Genomic DNA, 11,285 nt, shown 5'->3' on the forward strand with positions numbered 1-11,285 from the left:
TGATAATGTTGTGATGCCTGTTCACTGCTGGAATGACACTGGCCGAGAAGGCGCATATAAGGCCACCAGGCTAAGACCCCAAAAAGGGTGGAGGGCATAGTGCAGTCACGCGACCTATTCGACAGGCAGGCGCGACTTCCGTGACCGGCCTGCGATACTTCGGACAGGCGGTCATAAGGTAAATGGAGCGCCTGGAAGTTTATCGAAATATCGCAAATTTAAACTGTCTCGCAAGCTTTAGCAATATAAGTGCGTACACGTATTATTGCATTTAAAACAGAAAAAGTTATACCGCGTTTTTATCCGACTTACTAGATTCCTTCGTCGCTTTAGTTGAGCCGTGGCAACGACGCTAGGCATTTTCCAATCTAGAGGGGACAAGGGGGGGCACAGAACTTGGAATTAATAAACACCTCTATCAACTTTGTTTAACGTTGTTTTCGAACTGATCAGGTGATAGAGTTCACCTATTCGCAGCTGAATCCTACAATGACTTCATTTGCAATACACACGAAATGTTGGGGCAAAAACATTACAAGCCCGGATATCGACTATATAAGAGCGAAGGAAATTAAACTGGGCGACTGCTAACTGCCGAAATCCAAAGCCCGTGGTGAAGTACAAAAGCGAATACATATATAACATTTGCAAACGGCAAGTACTGCTGGCAAATACAAAAACGGCTACAAATCAAACTCCAATAAAATCGATTGGAAACCATCTACGATGTTTTGATTGGATCAATTAATTACAGCTAGGTCTAGCGGTTCTAGGCGCGCAGTCAGGAACCGCGCGACTGCTACGGTCGCAGGTTCGAATCCTGCCTCGGGCATGGATGTGTGTGGTGTCCTTAGGTTAGTTAGGTTTAATTAGTTCTAAGTTCTAGGCGACTGATGACCTCAGATGTTAAGTCGCATAGTGCTCAGAGCCATTTGAACCAATTACAGCTACTTCCTCAATAACAAGAATACGTGAAATGGGAATAACGTATGAAGTAGGCATACTGTGTTTAAATAAGTATTGCACCGGGTCTGCGCGAACGCAGTCCCGACTACCAAAAATTATGCACCCGAGTTACCCACATTAGGGGTAATCGCAGGGGTCAGCCCAACCGAAGTGCAATGGAAGAGCCTCGTCCTGGAGGAACCGCCTTCATGATCACGGTATCCCCTGTGCCAGGTAAGTATGCCTTTCGGCCCAAATATTCGCTCCTTTATGGCATACGGTGCGCATCACATAAAGCGAGTGCATATCGTTATTCATATTACGTGTGATTTATTCCACAATACACACTGCCTGAAACGAGGCAGACCTACATCGGTAGTCCTACGATACTACTCCTTTGTGTTTCGAAAGCACAGGATACACTTGACAAGATCAGTTCTGACACCTCCACAAATTCAGTCTAATTGGACCACCAAACTCCGTGCGGCGGCGATAGATGTCACCCGAGTCGCGGAGCATGCACATGCGCAGTTAGTTCGCCCCCCTCCCCTCCCATCTCTCTCTCTCGTGTGTGTATACGTGCGTTCTTCAGGCGGTCAGGAAAGACTAAAGAGAGGGTCGCTATGCTTTGATACACAAAAACTCAAAACTATACAATATAAACGCACCATATAGAGACTGAGTCCAGGAGGAAAGGTCATTATTCAGGGATGTGACAAGAACGATCGTTAGAAGCAGAAGTCTAGCAAACATGGGCACTAAAGCGCATACGTTAGTAGCTATGAGCACTTGTTCATTTTCGATACTAGAAACAAATCTCTTCTGCAGCAAGCTATTTTGAAAGGTGATAGTATAGACCAAAACAGGGAAAAATTTCCAATAAACATGGGCTCAAAAGTGCATACCTTAAGTGTCACGAGCACTTGTTCATTTTAACTAATGTGAAACAAATCTCTTAAGGTATGCAATGTACAATCCATGTTTACTATACTATATTTGCTATTTGTTGTCAACTAATATTAACAGGTCAATTGCTGCACTTGTAAATGCTATGAACGAGGTTAATGGATTATGACCGAAACCGGTAGTACTAACAAAAGCCAGTTAATACAGTTCAGCGTCATGAGTTTTTTTGAAACATACTTTGTAGGTTCGAATGTTGCTATCATATCGATGAATACTGACCATTTCGCTCGGATAGGGTGACCAAATTATTTTCGGTGAAAACCGGGACACATTCAATGGACACCTCATTCCACATGTACCCAGGTTTCTTAATTTTAAATATTAATGTTTTGTTGATAGATTTTGTTAACCCAATTATTATAACTAATAAGAGGATACAAAAGTTTGATATAATCTAGATTATCTGTATAATTAATGACATTTAATAAACGGATACAGTAATAAAGAAATGTATTACGATTTTACAAAAAATTGATTCAAATGTCTCTAAGCACTATGGGACTTAACTTCTGAGGTCATCAGTCCCCTAGAACTTAGAACTACTTAAACCTAACTAACCTAAGGACATCACACACATCCATGTCCGAGGCAGGATTCGAACCTGCTACCGTTGAGGACGCGCGGTTCCTGACTGAAGCGCCTAGAACCGCTCGGCCACACCGGCCGGCAAAAAATTTACAGCCATTCAACTTTTAATCAATTAATATTAACATGAGCTTTAATATTACTGAGCTCTTGTAGATGGAATTGGCTGTCCTTGGAGAAAAGGGTATTTTTCACTGTCTCCCGCCTTCTTGATTATGTCTTTGTTCTTTGAGACACAGTGATAAAACTCGGCACAATCCATTTTGTAGTTGTACAGGATCTGCAGGATTGCTTCAAGACAAGAGAGTCCACCTCCATTCTGTTTATTTCATCAGTCCACTGGATATTTATGAACGAAAATATTCTTTTAACGTTGGCATTATGGGCTGGGATTGCAAATAAATACCTTGCAATTATTACCAACTCAGACTAATGCTGAAAAAAAAAAACCCTCACCCACTTGACTTTCTTCAACAAAATTTGTCAGTATGCCGAACTGATCAAAGAGAATGGAATCATCGATTTCAATCCCTTTACTCTTCAAATAAGAAACTGTCTCTTTAACACTTTCCCATGTTGGCACTCTCTTCAGTAATATCCAATCAAACACCGGCGATGAGGGTAATTTGAGGTGCTCCACTTGCTGAGATATTCTACACAAGTGTCATAAAACTTGTTAACTTCTTCTCTAAAACTCCTTTCCGCTCCTTCTGATACTTCTGCTCTTTTAAGGACAGATTTAACATTAAAAGAAATGAACTGCTGTTCTCTCCTCCTAGTAACAGTTTCCAGAGTATTTTTCAAAACATCATTTACCTCTATTACACTTTTCATGCTTCTCTCAATTTCCTTTATCCCATGCTGCAAAGTGCTAAGCTGACTGTGAATGAACCATTAGTAGGCTTCACTTAAAGGGTTGGTGAAAAACTGAACCAATATTTTGGGGGCTTTGTTTTCATTTAGGAAAAAATCTTTTAACTGTTCAAACAGGCGGATTACTCTTTCATCTGCTGGAAACAGTGATAATCAGCGAGTTTTCGAGTGACGCATTACATTCATATATTCAGTTCCCACATAATCACAGAATTCCTTAAGCCTCTCTGTTCTAACAGTATATATGTAAAAGTGTGAGTATACCTTCATGACGATAGTTTCAACATCACAGCTTTAACTGTCAGCAGATGTCTGCACGCTATTGTATAAAACATGTGCAGGGCACCCTATGCCTTCAATGTTTTCATGCAATGTTGCCTTTAATTTGGTAAATACGTTGTATTTGTCTTGTCTTTTTAAAACACCAAAGTTTGTGTTGGTGATGTCTCCACAAAATGCCACACATTTATTTTTCTCAACATCAAACATTTCGATAGTATTCATACAAAATCTTGAAATTTCGTAAGATGTTTCATTAGGTAGGGAACTCACCTTCAAAAGTTTGGTCTGAATTTCCTGATTAATATCGAAAAACCGAACAACAAACGCAAATATTTTAGTGACCTTATGATTACTGGCATCAGTGGATATCCCGTAGAAAGAAGACTTTTTGATGTATTCAAGGCTTTCCTTTACACTCTGGGGAGCAATAACTCCTTTCACTAAGGCTGACACTTTAGTTCTTGCTGAACTAAACTTTTTTGCAATGGAAGAAACATCAAACATAATGCTGTTAAGCTTATTAGTACAATCACTAGATCTGTAAGTTTGGTGATGTTTTACCGTGTGGTAGGCTAGTGTAACCTCGGCTGCTCGAACTTTCGTCTCTTCACTTGACTAATGTTTCACAAAATAGTTTTGTAGTTTTACTGCAGCTCGGTGCACTGTATCTGTTAATGTGTTTCTTTGACCTGATGTGGATCACTATGTCGTAACGTCCACCATGACTTATACTAATGAAACAGTTACATACGGAACACTCTGCTTCGTAATCAAAATGACCTTTCTTAATGAAATTTCATTTCTTGGAATAATAGTCACTGAACTCGCAGGCAAGTTTCGGCATTGCGTTTCACAGTACTGCAGTAATAATACCAATAATATGGGAAAAAGCTATTGCAGTTTGTCTGACAAAACATCAACTATTACACTGTTCTGACAATGAGTGTGTGAGTAAGTGGCGCGACAATCGGACGGTTTTATAGCTATGTTACAATAATACAACTTACTACTTGCTGGCCAAAGTACCGCTCAAAGTAAATTATTGCCTGAGTGTATCAATACTGATACTGTGATTACTAGTATGGGACAATGGAGGTTTTAGACAAATAAGCGAAAATATATTAATTTCTTGTGTTGTATTTGCTTTAATATAGCGAAATCCCAAAAATTTGAGAAAGTTCCACGAAATGCATTTAAAAACTGAATTCCGGGACTTTTGAGCGTTCCGAAACAAATTTTTGAGACACCGGAACACAGGGATGAAAACCGGGACAATCCCGGTTTTCCGGGACGTTTGGTCACCCTACTCTTGGGACACCCCATGTATGTTACGGGCATTGAAGTAATAGGAAATAACGGCGCAGTTTTCGGGACAGTAATCTCATTCGCTGTTTCGGGGACAGTAATCTCGTCACGCATTACTCCTCTATTCGTCTATGCAACAAAGTTAATGGCTGGGTATTTACGGTGACCAAATAGCTTAGTGAATTCTTGTATACTTCACATGGAATGGAAATTTCTTAAGACAATGACCGGACAATAACGTTCATGGCCAATTGCCACTGGGTACTGTTGACAAAGAAAAACCAAAATGTTATGTTAGAATACAGCATCTATTTCAAACACTGCCAGTCACGTCACAGTAGATAACAATCACTCTAAAACAACTGAAAACTTTGTCACTTGTATTTATACCACACTCCATCTGAGAAGTGTCGTCGCATTCCACGTTTCCATGCATTGTAGTAGTTTTGCTTTACATTTACATACCAACCAACGACACTCCGAGAATAACGAAATTGCCTGGACAATGTTGCTTCATACATTTCGCCCAGGTAGTTATAGGTCTGTTGTTAACTTCCTTGAAGTCAAATAATAGCCCATCCAAAGTGAAGAAGTTTGTCGTGAGAACAAGAATATGTACAATGTCGTTAATGGCAGCCCTTGAACATTTCCCGTATTTACTTCGTTAAATAAACACAGACACTCTGAATATTGGCTTTTGGCCAAGGAGGCGTAGGGCACAAGATTTTGAACCGATGTTCATGCACACAATTGATGACTTTAGGCGCAAATTTGTGGCAAACACATTAACCCATCATTGCATATCTTATTCTTAGCAACAAAAACAATGACCAGAGATATAAGAGTACTATAAAACAATAAGGCAGTTTCGTCATGTGGAAATGTGATGGCTGCTACTTTTTGGGGACTGCTAGGATGTGATTCTGATTAAGATTCGTCAGACAAAACTACAGTCATGACTAGAGCTTTTATTTCTCCAGAGCTTCGTCCTCCAAAGCACTCAACTGATTCCGTTTGGACTCGAACTTTTCTTGTTCGGCTTCACCTGCTTTGGAGTCAATTAATTTACTCGTGTTTCAAAAGTTGGAAAAATTGTTTAGTGGGGATAATTTTTTTACCGAGTAAGGAAGCAATCACTTATTTTGAAACATTTGGCATAATCTACTGTCCGATGGAAAGAAACAACTGAAATCTTGGCCACGTATACAACTATGGAAAGAGGTTACACTGAGGAATGTACCTTTTTTGATATTTACCCTCGCCTTATTTAGTTTAGCGGCAGCCGATGAATGAGAACAGTTTCCATTCTGGTGAGAGCAAAGTGAGTCCCAGGCTGCGTGAAATGAAAAACGTCATTTTTGTGTAACGCCGTTCTGAACTGATCAGGTGTTACAGCTCCCATACAGCAGTATCCTGTTACGACCAGAAATTTCGGTGCAAACCAAATGCTGGACTAAAGGATTCTGTAGCACACTAAAACCCTAAAGACAAAGTAACAGTGCATGTGCCTGCAACAACTCTGAAGAGTTGAATACTACAAAACATATGTGTGAAATATTCTCAAATATTGTAATACCGAATATTATTAATCAACAACTGTGTTTCATTTATAATGCGACCGGGTCTGCGCGAACGCAGTCCCGACTACCAAAAATTATGCACCCGAGTTACCCACATTAGGGGTAATCGCAGGGGTCAGCCCAACCGAAGTGCAATGGAAGAGCCTCGTCCTGGAGGAACCGCCTTCGTGATCACGGTATCCCCTGTGCCAGGTAAGTATGCCTTTACATTCAAAACTCCGATGCTTTATCTCATACAGTGAACGTCACACGAATCGAGCGCATGTCGATGTTCACATTATATGTGATCTATCCCGCCATACACGCACTTCCCAAAACGAGAGAGAACAGCATTGGTAATCCTAAGATACCACTTTATCGTGTTCCGAAAGGACAGTTGGCTCCATTTGACAAAAATAGTGATCTTGGCCGTGCCACGTAGAGTCGAATTGGACCACCGAACTCTGTGTAGCGTCGGTAGATGTCACCCACATTGCGGATACTGCACATGCGCCTTGTTCCCCCCAACCCCCTCTACCGCATTAAACACGCGCTTCTCGCTCTCTCTTCTCTCTCGCGCGTTAGCTCTACGCTGTTGTGTGTATACTTTTCAGCTGGTACGAAAATTTCTGAGAGGTTCGTAATGGAAGCATCGTACCTAATTTATGAGAGGTTTGTAATGGAAGAATCGTATCTGTCTCACGCTGTACTGTAGCAAATACCGCACACTTTGCTGTTATTACTGTACGAAATAGAGCACATGCTGTTGATATAAAATACACGGAAAATTAGTCTGAATAACATTTAACAGTACTAAGTTACATTCGGCCAACTGTACGTCTGCCAGGCCGTCACGAAGAACTTCTGAGTTAAGCCAATGTAGAATACAAATCATGAAACACGTACGTCTGGTACAGACTTTTACAGCGTACTACGTCAACATGTCACAGAGATATGCTGAACATAGGTAAGGCATGATGTTAGGGTGAACTCCGCTCACAGCTGGTAAAATTGTTGTTTATTAAAAGACGTCCGGTTTCGCGGATTTAAGCCACATGAGGAAGTGAAGTATACGTGGTAAAAAGCTATGAACAGTGTCACCATTTTTTGCGGATATTACAATTAGTAAAGGATGATGCTTGGGTTGTGGGGCGCTCAACTGCGCGGTCATCAGCGCCCGTACAAAGTATCAAGTTTTACGTGCAATTTTTTTCTTCAGTCCAATCTATCCATTGCCGTGAATGATGACGATGGAATGACGAGGGCAACACGAACACCCAGTCCCTGGGCAGAGAAGATCTCCAACCGGCCGGGAATCGAAACTGGGACCCCATTATCCAGAGACAGCAACGGTAGCCTCTAGACCACGAGCTGCGGACAAATTAGTAAAGGAATGTCTAAAATATACTATCAATGTTAAAAGAACATAATCATACCCATCACTCCTAGTCAAAAGTTACTATTCAGAGAATATCATTAATATTATAGTGAGCGAATGGTAAAGAAGTGCCCCATTCTTTAAAATTTGCACGCATCTAAAAAGAAAATACTTTATGGTGAGCGGACGATAATATACATATATTTTAAAAAAGAGGCGGGATTGTTGATAAAGCACTGTCGCTCCTAACATAATTAGTCGCGGGACAAGCAAATTACAATGTGGAAAGAATCAGGTGGCAGTATCTCACCAGTATGAGAGCAGTGAACGGCAAGATTGTCTGCTAATAACAACATTCTCGACTGAAAGTAATCGATCGTCACGCCTACGGTGCAACGCTGATTACCCAAACTTTACCCAGTTTAATACCCTCACCTATTCTGTTAAAACTGTTACTGTGTTTATCAACCCCGATGACCTCTCTATACATGCGCATATAATAAAGCGAAGTTTTAGATACGACGCTCTTCGCAGAATTTTATTTCGTGATTACCTCCCTCGTAAACATGTTCTGCTACGGCCGATTTATCCGTGTGACCCAGACGGCAATTCCTGTTATGTTCAACAACACGGGTGTTAAGTGTCATGTGCAAATTTCGTTGAGATGTCGAAGGAATTGAATACCAACGTGAATTTACGGTGTCTGGTTGATCTGTATCTATGTGGCGATATATGATGCTCTTCGCAATATCCTACTTGTATTTACTATTTTGACGAAAGTTTGGACTATATGGTTAAATAAGAGTTGTTAGTATAAAACTGCAGCTGATATTATTTATGTACGAGTATTGTCACTGGCTGACAGCACACTAACGATTTAATGTTATCATTTTGCTCGTTGTGATGCTTGTTTGACTTAGTTCCGAATATGACACGATTTTCGAGGGAATATTTATTAGAAATATTTCGCTGTTTCTGGGTATAATTTGAACTACGGTTATTCTCAAGCCAATATTTTTGAGAATCATGGGAGCTATTATTTCATTTTATCAACGTTTGCAGACTTTGGGAAAGTAGCTACGCCTATAAGAGTACTTCTATTTTACCTTTCTGTGGGGTCTAGTGAAGCAGGGGAGCCGGCCGCGGTGGTCTCGCGGTTCTAGGCGCGCAGTCCGGAACCGTGCGACTGCTACGGTCGCAGGTTCGAATCCTGCCTCGGGCATGGATGTGTGTGACGTCCTTAGGTTAGTTAGGTTTAAGTAGTTCTAAGTTCTAGGGGACTGATGACCACTGCAGTTGAGTCCCATAGTGCTCAGAGCCATTTGAACCATTTGAAGCAGGGGATACAACCCGTCGCCATTGACCAATGACGTCAGAATTGGCCAGAGAGCATTTATTACACAGATGAAAGAGCTGACCAGACTGTTCAGAAACAAAGAATACGAGAGACGAAAAATATAGTTGACATACACAAAAGTCAGTAGTATTTTCACGTTAAGGATATCGCGTGTTTGTATCGTATTATTTCTCTGGAAAATGAATGGGAAAAAAATTGATGGAAAATATTGGTAGCATAGAATACATCACGTCACATATATATGAAATGTACCTCGAACCTCGTTCGCACTGTATTGCGTAAGTGCAGTACGGGATACAAGTTTGGCGTACGTCGATTTCTTCGTTTTCACTAGCATTAGTGTCCTGTTGTTCAGCTGAACTATGTATCCCCTGGTTTACTAAACCCTAAATGAAGCACGGGATACATCTTTTACACGTGTTGTTTATTTCGCCTCCGCTATCACTAACAGTCTGTTCTTAGTAGATATTAGTACTACCGAGGGCAGAACGAGCTACGTACATAATACTTGTATCCCATAATTCCGTTGACCTCTATATATGTACACCGCTAACGAAAACGTGGAAATGGATGTACGTCACATTAGCAACCTGTAGCAGTTGAACTACGCGAAGAGGCAAGACGACAATTACGCAACTTGTATCCCGTACTTCACTATGGGGTACAGTTTTTTTCCGCCTTCGATGCTAATAGTATCCCATTCTTTACTTGAGCTATGTAGCTATACACAACATTTGTATCCTGCTCTCCAGTTGACATACACTGGTAAATTTCATCAGTATTACATATGTAGTTCTTTTCGAATACGTACTGTTACTGTAAAGGTCAACTGAAGGACGGGATACAAATTTCAGTTCTGTCGGCCGTTTCGCCTTCAGTACTGCTAGTACAGATTCGAAAAAATCGTACATGTACTATTGCTCGGAAACGAAAGAACGACAGCTGCGAAGTTTCTATTACGTACTCGACTACATGAAACCATACGTATTGGTGTAAGACAACAATGAAATAGATCAAAATAGTCAATTGTAGTAAAAGATGAACATGGAAAAGTGAACTTACCAGACGGGAAATTCCTAAAAGAACCGAAGCGCGCCTAGAAAGACATTTAAATATCACATACCCACATACACAACGAACACAACATTACGAAAACTCTCTCTCAATCTCTCTCTCTCTCTCTCTCTCACACACACACACACACAACAATCCTAATGTGAAATTAGCTAACATAATTCGGACAGTACATTTGCCCAATATGTTTAATAAAACATTTAAACCGGCAAAATGTTTGGGGAATGCTATGTGTCCTTGAATATTCGTCTAGGTGACTTTGAAATTTGGAAATCTGGCGTTTCCCTTTCCCTACAAGAGATTTCACAGCTGACCAGTAACACTCTATGCTATACGTGCAAGCCCCTGTGGGTATGATCTTAACTCAATATTGTGATTTACTACGAGATGCTGATAACCCCTTTCCCCTAAATCCCTATATGAAGAAAACCCGTCTGAAATTACAATGGAACCCTCTGCAACGTCATCTTCAATGAAACTGACCAAAACTTTCTTCCTTCGATTGGGTATTACGTTGAACACTAGATTGTCACACTCCTGACCTGAAACTACAGCCCCCCCAAACCCATAATCCCACCGTAGGTTCCCCCCCCCCCCCCCCTGTTGTTCTTCCTTTTGCCAAAATGTGATTCGTCAATATCGACCACAACACCCGGCCCCCTATATTTCATGTACTCCAAACACACTTCCCTACAAAAAGAATACCAATCCACAAATGTACGCTTACTCACACGACATTCATGCACACACAGCCACACAGGATATCTCGAAAACCAACAGTAAGTGATTTTCATAATGTCTCTCAAGGCGAGCTTAGATATTTCGAAACATGTCCCTTTCTACTGGATCGCCACAACCTATCTCTGCTGCGGCGCCATACGAGTAAGTCGTGAGTACGGCGACGAGAGACACTTGTGGGGCGCATATGTTCGCCGCACTCACATCTGCAAAAAACAAATCG

General features: G+C 41.0%; 2 non-coding genes across 2 annotated transcripts; both read right to left on the reverse strand.

Annotated features, from left to right (window-relative positions):
* Nucleotides 1–1,024: 1,024 nt before the first annotated feature.
* LOC126292365 (U1 spliceosomal RNA) lies at nt 1,025–1,187 on the reverse strand. Its single transcript, XR_007552102.1, has one exon. It is a non-coding gene; the product is annotated as a U1 spliceosomal RNA (small nuclear RNA).
* Nucleotides 1,188–6,573: 5,386 nt separating this feature from the next.
* LOC126292368 (U1 spliceosomal RNA) lies at nt 6,574–6,736 on the reverse strand. Its single transcript, XR_007552104.1, has one exon. It is a non-coding gene; the product is annotated as a U1 spliceosomal RNA (small nuclear RNA).
* Between the last annotated feature and the right edge of the window lie 4,549 nt (nt 6,737–11,285).

The sequence above is a fragment of the Schistocerca gregaria genome, chromosome 9, assembly GCF_023897955.1.
Source record: "Schistocerca gregaria isolate iqSchGreg1 chromosome 9, iqSchGreg1.2, whole genome shotgun sequence".
In the NCBI taxonomy this organism is placed as follows: domain Eukaryota; kingdom Metazoa; phylum Arthropoda; class Insecta; order Orthoptera; family Acrididae; genus Schistocerca; species Schistocerca gregaria.